This window comes from Rhipicephalus microplus, chromosome X, assembly GCF_043290135.1.
Source record: "Rhipicephalus microplus isolate Deutch F79 chromosome X, USDA_Rmic, whole genome shotgun sequence".
Lineage (NCBI taxonomy): Eukaryota > Metazoa > Arthropoda > Arachnida > Ixodida > Ixodidae > Rhipicephalus > Rhipicephalus microplus.
Genome location: NC_134710.1, coordinates 68,717,296 through 68,737,153, shown reverse-complemented (window position 1 = coordinate 68,737,153; position 19,858 = coordinate 68,717,296). Strand labels below are relative to the sequence as shown.

At 45.8% G+C, this 19,858-nt stretch overlaps 1 long non-coding RNA gene across 1 annotated transcript in view; it reads left to right on the top strand.

Annotated features, from left to right (window-relative positions):
* Positions 1-14,083, top strand: part of LOC142776869 (uncharacterized) — a 41,041-nt gene extending 26,958 nt beyond the window's left edge. The window contains exons 2-3 of the long non-coding RNA XR_012887858.1: positions 12,882-12,974; positions 13,111-14,083. This is a non-coding gene — a long non-coding RNA (uncharacterized LOC142776869). The remainder of the gene's footprint in view (positions 1-12,881; positions 12,975-13,110) is intronic.
* Positions 14,084-19,858: the final 5,775 nt, after the last annotated feature.

The following is a 19,858-nucleotide window of genomic DNA, read 5'->3' as shown; positions in this document are numbered from 1 at the left end:
ATATATATATATATACATATATATTTTTTTTTCTATCACGAAACTTTCCTCCACCCTGTAGGTGAAAATGATTGTCGCATCTTCTGCTGTAATACCTCGCAGCAGACAGTGCCATGTTATCAAGAAATGATCTAAAAAAGAGAGAAAAAAATCCGGCCATCTCAAATAAAGAAAAAGTAGTGAGAATTGAAGAGCTCGGTTGTCTTTGCTAGACACAGTATTATTAAGAACGAACAGACAGTTAGTCCTCACTAAGATAACTTCAAATGGTGATGCTGAGTGAGAGATAGGGCGACCCCCCCCCCCCCCCCCCCCCTTAACCCTCAATTTTTTTTTCAATGCCCATTACTCCTGTAGTATCAATTCGATTGTAAGCAGCTGTTGTGATCGCAGTTTTATTTTTAAATTCTCATGTGGTGCTGGTATGATAAAAATAGACAAACAAAAAAAGAATCTATTTCAGGAAAGGGTAAATGGGGGAATTCGGAGAGAGAGAGAGAGTATAAGAAAAATAGGGAGGTTAAGTAGACTACGTCCAGTTTGATACCCTACACGTGGGGAGAGGAGAATAACGGAGTAAAGGAGAGAGAGAGAAGGAGATGCACATTGCACAGCACACACACACACAGTGCAGAGTTTCACAGGTGGTCGCTCCGTGATATTGCCTTGAAGACTTGCAGAAGGGCTCGTGTGGCTTTCTGGGCTGATGCACTTAAAGGCCACGATTCCAAGGTCTTTTCCGGAGCAAGGGAACGATTATCCAGTCTCGTCAAGGCACACTCGACAGTCCGGCGATGTTGTTCAAAGTCGGGACAGTAGCAGAAGGCGGGCTCAATAGTTTGTACAGAGTCGCGGTTATCACACTTGGATGAGTCAGTCGTACCAATGCGGTAGCTGAACGAGTTCGTATATAGGCCGAAGTGACCCACAACCGGCGCAGCATTGTAGTGCCCTTTCTCAAAGTCTTTGATGGTGGGTATAGTTGGAACGATGAATCGAGGTTCTGTGGGGGATGAGTGAAGTTGAGGGTTGAATTACAATTCGTAAGTGCTTCACTATGCGCAATGTGACGAAGTTCCCTTCAGTGTCGACTCTTTACAAAGATATGAGCAGCGTGGGAGCTTTGTCGTGGGCTCATCGGGCAGCGGTGTCGGCGAGGTGGTTACCGCTGATCCCACAGTGACCCGACAGCCATTGGAAGACCGGGTCGTGTTTGCGTAGCGGTGCGATGACTCTTTTCATTGATTTGAGGCACTAACTGATGGTATTTTTCACGTCGTAGACCTCGCACACATATAAGTGCCGCCTCGGAGTCACAAAATATGGCCCACTTATTACGGAATTCTTGTATAACAAATTTCGTTGTGGCATGAAGGGTGGCGGGCTCGGAACCCGTAGATGTCGTGGCGTGTGAAATTTTGAACTTGATGGTGATTGACCGAGATGGAACCACGAAGGCACCCGTCGAACTTCCCGAGACCGAACCGTATACGTGTAAATATAAGTTCGGTTACCATATGATATATGCAAAAGGTCCAATAAGATATACTTCAGAGCTGCAGACGACAGGCTAGCCTGTTTATATATCCCAGGCACTTCAGCGACAGGAGATATACCCTCGCCTCGCTAGCGTGCCACTGAAAAGACCGAAGACTGAGTTTTCTAGAGTTGTTGCGGCTAACCAGCATTCCATCTCGTCGAGGTTTTCGCTCGTAACCATACCGCCATGCCTGGAGTGGCACCTGAAAAGAAAGGGGAGCTAAATTGGTGGTGTCCTTGGTTCAGGGCTCCACTGGACAACCGGCAAACCTATCTAGGAGCGCGAATTGCTTTTCCGAGGCCGAGCTGGTGAGATGAGTTTCTTACTGCTTCTTCTTGAAGTCTATATGATGGTTTAGAAATTTATCTAAACCTGCTGGTTTTTGTCCACACCCACATGAGATGTGGAAAAGCGTTTGCCTTTTGCCACACCACGGACAGACATCCTGGCACCGCGCAGGATGGATTTGATGCAGTCTATTTATATAGAAGTGAACTCGGATCTTCCAAGGGTATCCAGCGTCTTCACTATATAGGAATTTTTGAGGAGCGCCGTAGATTTATCGTCTGTCCCGCTGGTGAGCGGGAATATCTTTTGGCCTTGATAACTGAAGCTCGTTAGCGAGAGGCAGTTTCTCTGCTCAGTCAGCGATATCTCGAGCAGGAGCATGCGCCCTTTCGTTCCCTTCGAGTCCAGCATGTGCCGGGCAACAAACCGGGGTCGCTAGGCCAATGCAGGTCCCAGCACTTTAATGACTGTTGCGGGCAAGTGGTTGTTCATGTAGAGCTGGGACGTTGCCCGGACAGTCTGTAATAATAATAGAAGGCGCCTCCTTTTTCTTCTATAGCTAAGGCTATTGCCATAGCTTCAGCTTTCGCGAATGAGGTGATGCTGATGGCGTAGATAGAAGGACGGGCATATAGACCTGGTGATACGAAAGACTTACGGCCGAGACTTTAACTACAACTCCGGTGTTATACCTACGAGGACTATTACTTCATTCTAAGGAATGCAGCCCTGGTGGTTCAGTATGACTTTTTAGGTGTGGAGCCTTTCATTGGTTACCTAATGGACTTGTGTTGACGGGCACTGGCGCATTTCGCAAAGCTTTTCTATACCATGGACGCCATGCCAGAGGGCTTGAATAGCAAAAACAAATTATTTCGAAGTATAATGTGTCAAAACTGCACCGCCGCGGTGGTCTAGTGGGTAAGGTACTCGGCTTCTGACCCGCAGGTCGCGGGATTGAATCCCGGTTGCGGCGGCTGCATTTCCGATGGAGGCGGAAATGCTGTAGGCCCGTGTGCTCATATTTGGGTGCACGTTAAAGAACCCCAGGTGGTCGAAATTTCCGCTGCCCTCCGCTACGGCATCTCTCATAATGATATGGTGGTTTTGGGAGGTTAAACCCCACATATCAATTAATGTGTCAAAACTGAGATTATAATCAGGAGACTCGTCGTAATGCAGGATTCCGGGTAAAATTCTACAACACCGGGTTATTTAACGGGCACTTGAATTGGAACAAAAGATCATTGTTTCATTTCGCCCTGTTTCGAAATGGGCGTATTAGGACGCTGCGGCTTATTATTTATATTTTTATTAATTTTATTTTTATAACGAAGCTTTTCTTGTCATACATGACTAAATCATTCCTGAAATGTAGTTGTATTACATAAAAACTTGCGGCTGCCCAAAAGTATAGTGACATTACATAACTGTTACTTTTGAAATATAATCAAATTACCTTGAAATTATCTAGTGAAAGTTCATTCTTCATGCACTATCTCATTCGGATTCCAATGCTAGAGGTTCGGTACAGAGATTAATTTGTTTATGGTTAATTTGTTATATGATTTAATGTGGCGTATCCGGTCTACCCTTATCTGTGGCTAGTGAACGAGTTTCCAGTGCATGCGTGCCGTGCGAATATGTGCCCACTCTTGGCCAATCCTCGAGAACGCACTTGCGCCATTGTGGCAAGCAAGGAAAGGCTGCGAAGTATAGCCAGATACGGTCTGCTACCCTGCAATTGAGAAATAAATGAAGCCGAGAAAAGAGACAGGGAGAGAGGATGAGACAGAGAGTACTAATCGCGCACGCACTTACATCGTCCGCACTGAACATATAAATGTTTGTGTATCGTATATTTGTGTGCGTACTTCTTTGATCTCCATTATGCCATCTGAGAACGCGAAGTACCGTCTCGTGCGGTCTTCCTGTCTCAACCGCGTCCACTACTCGCTGTGTGCAAGTATATCTGCTGCGCCGTTTGCCTTTACATTTCGGCAGGATTGTGAACGGGGTGCTTCGCAAACATAATAGGCGTTTGTGGTGTCTTGACTCCCTTCTTGTGCCCGTGTTTGCATGCCCTGTCCTTTTGAGAATGCTTAATAGTTTTTTGCAAAGAATGTTGTGACCTGTCCTGTGCATGAATAAAGATCGTACGGGATTGCACGCTGCGCAGGAATGAAAGTGTCCGCCTCGCTGGAGAAGTGTGCTCGCCAGCCGAGCCGGAGGTCGCGTGCTCGATCCCTGCTACGGCAGTCGCATTTTCTGTGGAAGCAAAATGATAGAGGCTCGCGTACTATTCGATGTCAGTGCAGCTTATAGAACACTAGATGCTCAAAATTTCCAGAGCCCTCTATGACGGCGTTCGTCATAATCATATTGTGGTGTCGGAACGTAAAACCGCTCATATTATTATTATTATTAATATATTAGAGATGAATGTAAGCAAATTTCTACGGATGAATCGCGTTTAGCGGCATATAGCGCATTCTGTTAATAAATTCACAAACATTTGAATAATAACAAACATTCTAGCATGGAGGTATAGTAATAAGAGAGTACAGCATCACTCATAACATCACGTAATTCAGTTGTATTTATGTAATAAGAACACTATGCACATCCAGCTCGGGTGGGTCCAAGGGGTGCTGTCATAAGCTCGTGCAGAGTTCATCATTAAGGGAACCCAAGTTTCTTTTCACCATCCCCCGTCACCCTTATGTTCTCCCTTCTTCGGTTGAATGACCCCAGGATGATCCCAATGCCACGTTGTCGTGCCCTCGTTGGGCTATAAGTAGCCCAGCGTGAGTACCACAGTGATATTTCGCCATTTCGTTTCCAGAGAAACTGCATTCCCTATCTGCAGGGCATCGTGCAGCAGTTCAAGCTCCTCTGTACTCAGACAATGCGCATACCAAGCTTCAGTACTCTTCTGGCCGACGACTCTTTTCGGCATTCCTTCTGCGTCGTGCCTCTTATCTTGCCGGCTATTTTATCCTCTTGACTGCCACGATTTGTCGTTCTTGTCACCTCTTCTCTGCTACCTGGAACCATGCCAGCACTACTTTACACGTGCGAAATGTCCAAAGCGTATCACTGCGCAACATTTCGCCCTCTTGCATCAGGGCCGTCTATCTTTTTTCTCCTTCCGCGCTTAGCGGGGCACTCGGATGTCGAGTGGCCATCGCTGACGTTTTCGAGAGCGCTTCGTGGCTGATAAACGCGTCGCTTCCGCTGCTTGTCTGAATGACGGCCTCGTTTCCTGCCGATGCTTCATTCACAGCTTCTTTGATTGATTGATTGATAAGTGGGGTTTAACGTCCCCAAACCACCATATGATTATGAGAGACGCCGTAGTGGAGGGCTCCGGAAATTTAGACCACCTGGGGTTCTTTAGCGTGTACCCACATCTGAACACGGGCACCTACAGCATTTTCTTCTCCATCGGAAATGCAGCCGCTGCAGCCGGGATTCGATCCCGCGACCTTCGGGTCACAGCCCCTCTTTGATGGGCGGAACCGCGAGGGCTCCACGCTTCGTTCGCGGATGGCAATTTACTACGCAGCTAACTTTGTGCGTCCTGTAAGCTTTTGTTCGTGCACTGTGCTTTACGCAGATGGCGCAGTATACACCGGGCATTGAGCAGATGTTTTAACTAGCTCCGTTTTTGTTCGGCGCACTTTTCCAGCCACTATTCACGACCGGCTTGTAGTGCATGCCGATGCAGTTGAAAGGCTTCTGGCTAATTACAGGGTTAGAGAGATGTAGATACATGTCGGAGTCTGTAATTATAAAGTACAATAGCTCTACGGATGGAAATTGCAGTATAGCTTTCCTGCAGTTAAATGTTGCATTCATCATATGTTTGTGTTCCTTGAACTCATATATACAAGTGTCATGTATGGGCACGATATAGAATCATCTCTCATTTTCAACGTTACAATGTTACGTAGTATACATTACGTTAACCTGTGGTAAGTGATCACGCATCGGCCTATACCTGATAAAAACAACTTACGCAAACTAATTTACTTATGCTGTTAATTATTGCTTGGGACGATGTATATTGATTCATTATCATCATCACCCTGGCTATGTCCACTGCAGGAGAAAGGCCTCTCCCATGTTCCGCCAGTCAACTCGGTCCTGTGCTTACTGCAGTTATTTTATACCCGCAAACTTCTTATTCTCATCTGCTCATCTAGCTTTATCTCCCCCCTCCCCTTACCTGCTCGCCTTCTCTGGAAATCCAGTCAGTTACCCTTAATGACCAGCGGTTATCCTGTCTACGTGCTACATGCCCGGCCATGCCCATTTCCTCTTCTTGATTTCAACTATAGAATCTTTGACCCTGGTTTGTTCCCTGATCCACTTTGTTCTCTTCTTGCCTCTTAAGGTTACGCCTACCATTTTCCATTCCATAGCTCGCTATATTAATTATCAGAAGCTAAACACGATGCCCTAAAACTGTCCTGTAGTCCATCGACTACGTTATGATTTTTCCACTTAGGACTAAAAAGCGATTAGATTTGACCTGCCCTTGGATGGTCCAAGGGAGAAGATACCGTTCCATAAATTAAGCACTACTGTCCTTTTCACGCGATAGCGTGAAAGAGCTCATTTCGCAGAAATTCAGGTCGGCGTCATTGGTTGTGAGCGAAAAATAATCCTTTGCGCGTGACCGAAATATCGAGAATCATTTAAATAAAAGAAGTAATATGAAATCCGCGTAGCCCCGCCGCGGTGGTCTAGTGGCTAAGGTACTCGGCTGCTGACCCGCAGGTCGCGGGTTCGTATCCCGGCTGCGGCGGCTGCATCTCCGATGGAGGCGGAAATGTTGTAGGCCCATGTGCTCAGATTTGGGCGCACGTTAAAGAACCCCAGGTGGTCGAAATTTCCGGAGCCCTCCACAGCGGCGTCTCTCATAATCATATGGTGGTTTTGGGACGTTAAACCCCACATATCTATCTATCTAAAATCCACGTATGAGGGGGATTGACGTTTGAGTGGCAAGCGGGTGTTTTGCCACAGAGCCACGTGTCTGCTGGTGAATGCAGTGAAAGCAACTTTCATATACTTTACAAACACACGCGTCCTGTATGCATAATTCATAGTATAACATGCAATACTGCAGCAATAATGCGCGGTACAAGCGTGCATTGACATGGGGCGAAATAATATGTGATTATCGTAATGAATTCATTGTTCAAAGCCTGTCACCCACTACAAAAGGCACACACGTTACTGCGTCTATTACCCTAAGGTGCACGCATGAGCGCCTAACAAGTTCGAAAAGATTTCATTCGCAAAGAGTTCGAAGTATGCACTAGGAAGAAGATATCGCAATCACGTTCAACTATTAAAAGGCGAAGCTACAGAGTATCCTAAGGTATTTAGGTTCTATACAGCGGTATGACTAAACAGCGGTATTACTTGATTTTAGCAGCTCACTGAGGGGCGAGGACTAGGAAAAGAATTAAGGTACACATCACGGGCGCTCACTCGCAACTGATTTTTTTTTTATCAAGAAGAAACATTCATATAGAAAGGTGAAGTAAAAAAAAAGATAATTTTTGTAATCAACAAGTGCAGGTGGCGCTTAGGTATTAAAATTCCGCCTCACTTAGCGCGATAGGAAGTTCACTGACAATTTTCTCCATTCCATTGGATGTGAAATGCTTCAATGATTTCTCTTGCTATCTGTCGTTTATGACGTGATGTTATCTTAGTGTCGGCTACAAGAATGGAGTGCGACTGCATTGTTTACAAAAAGCGGCCAGTGAAAATGGTTTCGTGTCTGACAGCCAACGTTCATGCTCCCTAAGACTGATAATGAGACACCTTCCGCTCTGTCCAATGCATGATTTTCCGCATGATAATTGAATTTGATAGAGAAGGGCCTTTTTGCAATTTGTATAAAGGAAAGTGTAGTTGATGCCACGAACACTCCCTTTTTTTCTGCTTTGTGTGTCAGTGATTTTCTGAACTTTTGCGCTCATGGATTCCAGCTTATGTGGGGAGGCAAAGCAAAACAAAACAAAAAGCTACGTCAACGCCATAACGTGGAGCCCAGTTTTTCAAACCGTGAGCCACACGACGATTATACGGAATGATCGTGCACTTTTCGGCCCGAGTAGTCTGTTCTTTGTCGCCTCCCGCCTGTGAAAGATTTGACTTCAAATGTTTGTGCGTCTTTTCACGGGCTTGGGAAATGGTGTTCCGAAAAACCCGCTTGCATGAGTCTTGCCACCTGTTCGCTTAAGCTAATCTGTAGCCTGTCCTGACAAGATTTCTTCAATGCTGAACTAAGACAACAAACGGCTGTGCCTTGTTTGATTATTTCTGAATGGTTTGATGTGAGATCTAGTAACGGCTTAAGAGACCGAGAATTGATAGGGCCAACATACATGTGTAGGCAGAAAATCTAACCTTAAGTCAAAGAACTAGAGCCCCCCGGGTTTCACCACCGTGTAATGGACCTCGAGGTCCGCCGGCTACCTGGCTGTCGTGCAGGAACGAGAAACGGAACGTTCGAAAGGAACGCTTTTTAATGAAACAAATGAATAGAAAAAAAACTGAAAGATTCGTGCCTTCGAGCGAGCTGGAGCTCGTGTGGGGCACTCGTGGTGATAACGAACGGCGTCTGCTCCGTTGGTGAAAACGGAGTTGCAATGCCCCTTTTGTCATCAACTCAACCGTGAAAATCAGGTCAGTGCCGTTCTCGCGGAATAATTTTAAGATAATTACGGAATGTCGATAATAATCACGGACATCAAAAAGCACCAAATAGGCAGTGAAATAGCGAAAGACATGCTTGACCAATCCATCCAAGCCTTCCGCCAACTTCTTGTCCACAAAACTCGGAAAAATTTCACAAAGCACAGGTGCTACCCTAGAACCAATGCATAGTACCATTTTCTGTATGTATAGCCCTTCATAACGTTGAACATAGGGGGATTTCAAGTGGAACGAGACTCTTCGAAAAAAAAAAAAAAAACTCCAGAGAAACTATACACCTGCTGAAAAAAGCGTGCTCGTCATTGAAATCACAAATGCACATTCGCACACTTCTTATTAATTTTCATCATGCGGTATAGAGTAGAAAAAGACCTCTACGTTAATACTAATGGCCTGACATTTCTCCAGATTACTCTGCTCTAAGAACTTCACTAAGACAGAAGAATAACTCGGAACTCGAAAGGGTCGTCAACGTAGCTAAGTTTTTCTGTGTGTAGCCAGACACATGTTTCCATGTGCCCCTTTCAGTTACAATAGTCCTGAATGATATACCTGATTGATGAGTTTTGGTAGCAGCACAAAATTATTGCAGAAGACTGTTTCTGGCTTTTTTGACATCCGTAGCTATTTGCTCTAATTTAATGTTGTTTAGGAGCCTCAATGCGGTTTGCTTAACTTTACCCATCGTTTCTCTTGCTTTTCGAAAATTCTTTTGAATTTCCCCATTAACCTTTTCTCTATACATCTCTTCAGGGAGCATGGCAACAAAACTTTCTTTATGAACTGTAACAAGCCTTAGTCTGTTCATCAGAAAGGTAGCAATACGTTTTGTGTTCTCGGACTTTTTTTAATATTACGTTGTGAGCTACCAGTTCTCGCAACAACGCCCACGCATTCAGTCACACATTTAGCGGGAAATTCGTCTACAACCTTGCGGAAATTCGTTTTAAATGCCCAACATTGCCCTCTGGCGAACGTAAAGATGCTATTGCGAAATTCGAACCTTTCTTCAGCTGCGTAAATTTGTCTTAAGTGTCCATTGTCCACCGGCGAAAGTGAAGGTGCTGTTGTAAACTTGAGCCCTTTCTCCAACAACTGTTTGCAGTCTTCTGGGATGGTCACATCCTCCAGGGCATGCACCTTTCCGTCCCGAGAAGGCACTTTCTTGTTCCTTGGAGGAAGGCTTGGCCATACCATGTCCCAGAGGAATGCCGTCGTCCTGTCGACGTCACGGCGCCCTTAACTGTAGAGTGATGAGCACTTTAGGGCGTGTTGATATTAACACTGCTAACCGCTGTATGCACTTTGTCAGTGACGCCACTTGTGACGAAGGCGATCGCATACCAACCGGAGTGGGTCGTGGTAGAACCCGGTGGTCGCGCTTCCATCCAGCGCGCAAGATGCTGTAGAGCCTTTTTGCCGGGGATCACTGTAAGAGTCTGAAGGCCACGCGCACATTGGGAGGGCAGCACCCCTGTGTCTTGTACCAGGCTAAGGAGTGGGCGTTACAGATACAAATCGCTATTAGTGAAGCCAAAGTGACAGGTGTCGTCCATGTTAGCTCAAGGAAAATGGCTTTGTGTACTATAGAAAAAACTGCATGGCAATTGAAACTTGCGCAAGTTGGTACGGATTCATCTTATTTTTAGCAACGCACAGAAAGACGAGGTCTGGCTAAAGAAGGTGCACAATACGGGCGCTTACTCGCAATTCAGTTTTCACCACCCGCAAGCTGGTGTTCTGCCACACATCCACGCGTATTCTTGGCAGTGCATTGAAAATACCTTCCTCTGCTTGGAAATACAGTGAAAGTAACTTTTATGCTTTACAGACTGTATGCATGCTTCACAATGCAACGCGAAATATTGCAGTAATAATGCGTGGTACATGCGTACATCGCTATCGAGCGTCAGAACATGTGATTATCATAATGGCTTCATCGTTTAAAGCCGATCATCCACTACAAAAGGACACACACGCTACTGCTTTTATTCCCTTAAGGCCACGTCGTGGGTGCATAGTGAGCTCGAAAAGATTTCATGCACTAAGTGCTTGAAGTACGCACTAGGGACAGGATGTCGCTATCACGTTCAGCTATTAAAGACGAAGCTTAAGAGTCCCCCGATTTTCATAGCCATTTCGCTCCTAAATTAGAAGTGCAACAAGCAAAGCGGCGGAAAAGCAACGAATAGAGAGAGCGACAGGCTTACACGTGCCATTTAAGTTTCCGGGCCGTTTGTGCATGCATCCCCGCAGACTGTTGTATTAGCCACCCGGCAAGTTTGCTTTTGTAGAGCTTTATCAATGAAAACATAGCAAAAAATATAGTTTTGCGGTTTCAACTGATGAAAATACCAAATCATGATTGGGGTATACAAGTTAACAAGGCTGAACATTCTCCATTTTGATAAGGTAATTTTTTTGTACCTTACCCATGTGTTTGGAATGAAGCTGGCGGCCAGATATAGAATGAAAATATGCATACTTCTTGAAAATTTTGCACATTTTACCTCACAAAGTCTAAATACCCGTGTTTTTAGCTATTTTACAATGCAGTACCAACTAGCTGGACTTTTTTGTACTAAACACCCATTCGTGTCACTTCGAAACGGTACTCGCGCACAGTATAGTGTTCCATAGAAACGCGTGTGCACAGTATAGTTTAGACTATCGTATTCAATTTTGACTGACTGACATCCATTAATGCTTATATTAGTGTACGAACATCTTTGCATTCCGCTCCTATTGAAATGTGGTGACCGGGCAGTGGTGGCAAACTAGCTCGGCGCATAATGATGTTTGGGGTTTTACATCCCAAAACCAAGATAGGACTATCAGGGTGCCGTAAGTGAAGTGGTCCGGCAATTTCGACTATTTGGTGTTCTTTAACGTACATTGACTTCGTACATGGTACATGGGCTTTTAGCATTTCGCTTCATCCGAAATGCGACTGCCGCAGCCGGGATCGATCGAAACCGCGACGTTTGGGGTTTGGATCCCGGTGCTCGAGCTGCTACACCACCACAGCAGAATAAGCTCGGCGCATACAGACATCGAAAACTGCCCCTAAAATCATCTGATAAATCTTAACAACGCGAGGTGGAAGGGTAATACCTATTGGGAGCCAGGAGGAGGCGGGCTAGACCCCACCATGGTGATCGAGTGGCTAGGGTGCTCGGCTGCTGACCCGCAGGTCGCGGGATCGAATCCCTGCTTTAGCGAATGCGCATTTCCGATGGAGGCGGAAATGTTGTAGGCCCGTGTGCTCACATTTGGGTCCACGTTAAAGAACCCCAGGGGGTCTAAATTTCCGAAGCTCTCCACTGCGGCGTGTCTCATAATCAAATAGTGGTTTTGGGACGTTAAACCCTACATATCAGGAGGTGGGCTAGTCCGCCTATGGAAAAGGTAACCAGTAATCCTTTCGTTCTTGTGGCCCTGTGCCAACGCGATCCTGCAAATCGCGCCTCCGGCTGGCTATTATAATACCGTTGCCGGCGGTCACAAAGCGAATCAAAAGCATCATAGCCGAAAGCAAGGAAACATTCGATACATATGAACGAGCAACCATGCCAACTAAAACAAAAATCGCAGGAGACTCAGCTATGAATTCTGAAGAAGTTTGAAAGTAACTGCACCTCCTTTATTCGCAAGTGTCAGTCCCTAGTACCCGCTCTGCATTCATGTAATTTTAGGAGTTCGTTAAATACATGTGCAAACGAACTCGATGAGGCCAAAAAGCACTGCTTGTCTCATCAAAAGTACTGAGTAATGGCATCAAAGCTATTAAATTTTCTATTCCTGGCACACCCAAGCACTTAAGTGAAAATGTGTGTGTAAAAGATAATCAAACAGTCTACGCACTTGACTGAATAAGTAGTTTATGCCCTTTTATTTTGGCATCTCAGTACTTGAGCCGATTAGCGCTATTTACATACGTGCGGCATCTCGAAGTGGAAACTGGAGCGAATTCTTTTAAGAATGATTCACAGTTGCAATCATCCTGACAGAATATAACAGCGTAACTTATTCATGTGGTCCCACAGTTGTATAGATTGATTGATTTGTGGGGTTTAACGTCCCAAAACCACCATATGATTATGAGAGACGCCGTAGTGGAGGGCTCCGGAAATTTTGACCTCCTGGGGTTCTTTAACGTGCACCCAAATCTGAGTACACGGGCCTACAACATTTCCGCCTCCATCGGAACACAGTTGTATAGAGGTATACACTCTATTTAGCTGTTGAGGCAAAATAGAGCACGGCTGAGAAATAAACACAACCATATCTCTTTCACTGTTTTTTTTTTCAGATGTATATGGCACGGCTACCACGTCTACAAATGCAGCACTCGTCCTTGCTACCTTGAAGCGACGCCGCAGATCGCTGTCGTCGGTCGAAAACGGTAAACTCGCTCCGATTCAGTGGATACACGACCAGTACTCATATCACACTTTTTTCCCTCTCTTCGCAGTTTTGGTGGCTGGTATCTCTCATTTTTTAAACTAATTCAACAGCTATATGAACGCTTCCATTTGCAGAAACTACCCTTGGGCGCTGTCCTTCCATGGTCCCGCCTGATGGCCCCCTTCGATGCGTTCATCGCTATCAGCGAACGCATATAGGAAAGACGCTCCTCGTGATAACAGAATCGTGCACAAAGGAAGGAGCAAACAGTACGGAGCCAATGTTTCTGTTGTGTATCTCTGTATGCGCTCACCAGATTCGCACATGCGCGCTCCAATCCACTCGCGTGTCACGTTGGAGGCACGTGTTCTCGGAGCGACGGCCACCATTATACTCGTCAACGCACGGTGACCATGTAGCCAACTTGAAGGACTGAAATACGAGTGCCTGCTGGAGATTCATCGTGGTATCAATTGCGAGCACGCAAGAAACGGGTAACGGCACTTTAGAACGCACGTGATTAACGTTGCTTTTTGCTCCCCCCCCCCCCTTGTCGTTCATTCTCTGGATTCTCGAGCACGTCATAGAGCTGTGTCTGAACTGCTTTCTTTAACTGTCTGTTCATTTCGTAAGCCCCACCGCGGTAGTCTAGTGGCTAAGGTACTCGGCTGCCGGCCCGCAGGTCGTGGGATCAAATACCAGCTTCGGCGGCTGCATTTTCGATGGAGGCGAAAATGCTGTAGGCCCGTGTCCTCAGATTTGGGTGCACGTTAAAGAGCTCCGGAAATTTCGACCATGGTCGAAATTTCTGGAGCCCTCCACGTTTCTCATAATCACATGCTGGTTTTGGGACGTTAAACCCAACATATCAATCAATTAACCATGTTCATTTAATAAAGTTGTTTTCAGCAAGAGCAGCACCATTGTTCCATCCTTCTCTTGTGTGTTGTGTTTGACAACCATGACGGTGCGATATGCACGCTGATCAAGCAGGTAAACCAGAAAATGAGACTTTCCATCATTTTTCCTCAATTAAACGAGTACGTTTCAAGTAAATGTCGAAGTATGAAGTTTAATAAATTGTTTATTAGTGAAGAGCATATGCCTGTCTAAAGCTGCCTGGGTGGCCCCCAATGCAGAGTAAGAAGTAGTATGCTATAGGATTGAATTATCCTGCGGTTTGAATGAAGTCTGGGAAGCGCTTCTTGCTGGGCGAAGGCGCCCTGGTCTGATTGCTGCGCACGCGTTCACGTGCACGCTAGATATTTGGCAACGACATTGAATATCGCTTATCGTATTTGAGATGCAAGATAAGTGTGCCTTACAAATCAGCCCTTGGTGATATAGTGAGCTATCGTGTAGGTATGGACAATTAATAAGAATTTAAATATGAAAGAATGGGCATGGACGATATGCGCCCTCTGGTTAATCCCCCTCTTGGCAAATCGGTTGCCTACACAGTGTCCACAGGTCCAGTGAATTGCACCTTTATGAATTTTTTAAGACAACACGTGCTAAAAATTGATATAATTGAATGTAGACGCAGAGCTATGAGAAAATATCGACCGGCTTTGTCAACGGCCAATCGTGCTGCCCATCGCTGATCAATTAACTATGCGCGGTAACGCATGTTGATGGGGTAATCATTAATAATAATGATTGTCGAGATTTTACTTCTCAAAACCATGGTACGAGACACGCCCTATGGAGCCCCGCCGCGGTGGTCTAGTGGCTGAGGTACTCGGCTGCTGACCCGCAGGTCGCGGGTACAAATCCCGGCTGCGGCGGCTGCATTTCCGACGGAGGCGGAAATGTTGTAGGCCCGTGTACTCAGATTTGGGAGCACGTTAAAAAAGCCCAGGTGGTCGAAATTTCCGGAGCCCTCCACTACGGCGTCTCTCATAATCATATAGTGGTTTTGGGACGTTAAACCCCACATATCAATCAATCAACACGCCCTATGGATTACGTATTTGGCAATTTCGACCACTTGGAGATTTTTTAACGCGTGCCCAAATATAAGTACCCGGGCCTCTGGCACTTCAGCCCCACCGAAATGTGGCCGCCATTCAATCCCGAGACCGCCGTGTCTGCAAAAGAGCAGCGTATACCCACTAGACCACCGTGACGGGATATACACATCAATCAGAGCTTATGCCTCCATTCTTCAGCGTGGTAGGAAGGTGAAAATGACTTCGCTTTAGGATGTAGTTGCGAAAGAACAGCTTCTCAAATTGACACTCTCCGTCGGAGCAACGATCAAAACCGAGTTCATTGGGGGTAGACTATTTTATTTCCACTTCACAAATGGTGCATGCCCACCATGTAGTGATATTGTAACGTTTTTGTTTTGTTGGACCTTACGTTTGAACGTATAGATTAAATTGCGTGCAAGTATGGAACGTATATGCGCAAATGTATGCTTACGCGCTATGGTCGTCTGCGTATGTATTAATCAACCGTATGCAGCTAAAATGAACGTTGCCTTGTTAGGGTTGGTTGGACCTTATGAAGGGCTAATTAACAAAGTACGTGTCAGAACTGGGACTTCGTTCAAGATCTACGACCCCAGTGTGACTTCTCATTGCCTTGCGCGCCAATTCGGAGGGTAAAAATACCAGCGTATACGATGGAGCAGCAGGGCGTGCAGCTATATCACGCTGCGGAGCACATATATAGGGTTTGGGCGGCGCTACGCTCATCACATAGCGGTCTACTCGATTCTCGACCACACCCTGTGGACGGCGCAGAATAGGCTTGAGCGCTGGGAGTTCGGTCTTCATCGGGGATTGAGAGAGAGAGAGAGGATGAAGGATGAAAAGGAAACACCGCAAGGGCTCGATTAATCGGCGCAGTGCAATTTCCGAGCTCAGTCGTCGTCTCTCTCACTCCGCACATTCTCGGGACGCAAAAGATTGTGCGCACGCACTGTGACCACGGAAACGTGTGCAGTGTTGTACAGGCTGAAGCCGGCCGCTGAGTATCCGCAGCGGATGCTGTAGCGCGACCGCGATTCGTTTCCCGGCGACCCGAGCCTACTCGACCTAAATATTACGAGAGAAAAAAAAACCTGAATTCCCAAGGAAGGTTCATTCATCTTCAAGGGCTACCGTCAGTCCTGTGGCACATGAAATGGGCGTTGTTACTATCCGATGCACTGTTGTATTCGCGGAGGAGTCGCATCAGCCATCATTCGCGCAGGGTTGGCCGCGCGCGATATTTTACGGGGGGGGGGGGGGGGGTGAAAGTGGGCGGGTGCTGTAAGAGTGGCCCGCGTGTTGGGACAGCTGACCGAGTCGCCGAAGTAATTTCCGGGTACCGCGAACCACTATAGCTCCCTTTCTCAGCCTTAATCTTGTCGTTTGCTGATAGCGGTCGGAGAGGCCGAGAAGAAAAAAAAAGAATAATAAAGGATGTCGAGTGGAAGTTCCATTGCGATAACGACACTGTTCTATCGTTACAAAAGGAAGGGGCATGTGTAAAGTGGACAGCACAGTTGAAACGTTGCCAGCGCAGACTGAAACACGTGCTCACAGGCAGCTCCGCTTTGTGAGACGTCCTGAAGGGCCGGCGGCGGGCATTGCACGTGCGCAACTCTTGCCGCTGGGGACGTCACGGCCTAACTGGACACAATGTCGGAGTGCTGTAGACACTAACGCTTCCTGCGCGATTATATGCGCCTATATCTTGTGTGGATGTCTCAGTGGCCATTCTTTCTCTAATCTGCAATGCACCTATCAGGTGTGCGCTCTTTTAGGAGTTACTTAATTCATTATTCTAACACCTTTATACATGTATGTGATCGACCCCCGTAGCTTATAAACATAGGCGCCATAAGTGTTTCTTGATGTCATTATTCGGTTTCCGCTCGCACTAGGTGGCCGTCACCATATTTTTTCGGGTGTTTATCTAATTCAAGGCCACGTTTTTCCTCATTCGATTGATTCACGAAGTACACTTTTAATCAAATATAAAGCAAATTACAATTATAACATTAAATGCAGGTGTACTCGAATATTCGACAATATCTTACAAGAAGTGTGCAGAAAGATATTCGTCTATCTTACCGAATCACTTAACTATTTATGCCGCGCAATTGTGTGCTATAGGGCGGGTCTTGTGGAACGTCGTGATAGAGAGTTCAGTATGAATTTGCTTCACATGAACTTTTTTTAAAAGAACCGGAAATCTTGTTACGTGGAATTAATGTAAAACGTCACGTAGACCTGCAGCGCGGATATACATTTTAGTCATTAACTAAAATTAACAGATCGACGTCCGTGTCCGACTTCTCCTTCGTATGAAATTTCGCTGCTATAAACTAATGAACTCCGGTCAATACCGTTTGAACTAAAATAAATACGAAAAAATAATCAATTATCCTAAAGCTGTTAAACCGACAAGAACTACTGCCAGAATGTGCACCAAGCTGACTTTTTAGTGGTCAAGCATTTTCTACAAGCACTCGTATCATTGTAACTCCGAGGAATGTTAGATGCACTTGATACTCTTCAAAACCAGCACATTGTTGAAAACTTTGGTTCCTATTAGTGACTGCCGGGGTTTGACGCGCCAAAACCACTCCATGATTTTGACGCACGCCGTGATGAGGAACTCCGGACTAAACTTCGACCCCATATGGTGCTTTTACGTGTGCCTAAGTCTATAAGTACACGGGTGTTTGCATTTAGCCCCCTTCAAAATTCGACCGCCGTGGCCGGCAATCGAACCCGCGCCGTCGAGCTCAGTAACGTGACATGCTACATCCTATGCTACCACAGCGGGTGCAAACTTTCGTTTTCTATAGTTTTTTTTTCATCATTGTGTCAGTTGTTCAGCCAATGGTTATCACCACATGTGCGAGAAACCCCAATATCAGGACTTCGAAACTCGGAACCACCCAAGGCTGGTCGCCGTTTCTCGGATAGTCAAACGAACGGCACATCAGAAAAACCAGGGAAGGAATTCTGTCGTGCCCACACATTCATAATGCTGACCCCAGAATCTTTTGAAATTGAAATATCAGGTTGTCTACTAACGAAGAGACTTGGCTCTTCATAGTCATAAAACAATGTCTACTGACAGACCCAAACGCTTTAAAAGATGCGACAATTAATGGCCTTGTTAATGCTGTGTTCTATGTTTCTTGTCAACGCTATCATACTAACCGGGAGGAGCCGCTTCAGCGTGCCTTTCGGCTACGGCGAAGCTTGAAGATTATCTGTAGCTCTATTGGGAGTATGAATGTATACATATAGCGTTACTACGGATAAAGCGTCGTGAAAAGATTGTGTGTTTCGCACATTCTGATGAACTGAGACACCCTTTTAATTGTGTCGAAACGCCCAAAGCTAGCCCTTAAAAGTTCACTGTGGTACCCTTTTCCCCTATAGAAACTATGCACTCATCTTTCAACTGAAAACTTGTATCTAATACTACAAAATAGAAAAAAAAACTAACGTGACGTCCAAATAAAGCAAAATGTAGCACCTGTCACATCTTTAGACAGACTGCTAAATATTTCTCTTCAAATGCCGATGTCATGACTCACTCCAAGTGTGCTGAAAACAAATTAATATGCTTCCATGAAGATCGGCTAGTTAATTATGTATTGGACTAGTACCAATGTAATAGAACTGACAGCCCGGATAGGCTGTATTGATTCATCTTTCAAATGCAGAGTACAGCGTAAGAAACAGCATGGAAGACAGTCTATGTGTGCCACCCTACGTGGCACTGAACGGTACGTGCGACTATAGATTCAACTGACGACTCGCTGACATGCGAGAACGTATTTGCACAAAAAGGCATCTTGAACTGCTTACTCGCCCCACTATCAGAATGAAAATTAGCCAGCCCATAATGAAAAAATGGTAGGCTTACATACACTGGACATGCTGGATGCGGTTGATATACAATAAGAAAATGCAACAGAAACAAAAAAGAAATGGTGAAACTGGCACTGAATCTCGAAATGCTCAAGGGTGAAAACAGCGAAGCTGTATGGCTTGATTAATTGATATGTGGTGTTTAACGTCCTAAAACCACCATATGAGAGACGCCGTAGTGAAGGGCTCCGGAAATTTCGACTACCTGGGGCTCTTTAGCGTGCACTCAAACCTGAGCACATGGGCCTACAGCATTTTCGCCTCCATCAAAAATGAAGCCGCCGCAGCTGGAATGCGATCCTGCGATTTGCGGGTCAGCAGCCGAGTACAGCCACTAGACCACCGCGGTGGAGCAGCTGTATGGTTCTATAGAGTCTAATCTATTGCTTCTAGTCGATTGCTAGACTAGGGCATCCAACGTTGTTTCTATAAGCGCAGAGACGCTCGAGTGAAACCACAAGAAGTCGCACATACCGCACCGACGTCTTTAACTTCCGCAGACAGAAACTTGCGGTGAAACCGAGCGTTCACACCTCCCGTGTATATCTTCGTGTACGTCATCGATAGGCCTTTCATCGCTTCGCAGTCTTCTGGCAACCACCGTTGTCTTTCCCGTAGCCCAGTATTCTCTCGTTGTATACATGCAACATGGAGTGCTCGGTGCAGATGCTTCAGTGAAGCTGAAACGTGCGGCCATGGTGTTTATCATTGGCTTAACTCCGACGGTTTATTAAAGCTTTTCTCACCTATTGGCCACGTCTGTCTAGAAAGTCTAATTAGCGTTTGCCGCCCGTCTGTCGCCTTCTTCATTTTTAGTGGACCAGCGACAAGAAGTGAGCTTTGCCCGATTTCTGTAGCACGTACCTTTTCATGAAGACGATAGTTTTTTTGGACACACCAAAGTATTTACGGTGGGCTTAAACAGCTGCACCATTAAAAAACGAGCGTCCGACTAAAAGTTTATGGACACTTCTCTAATAATGCAGTGTTGGTG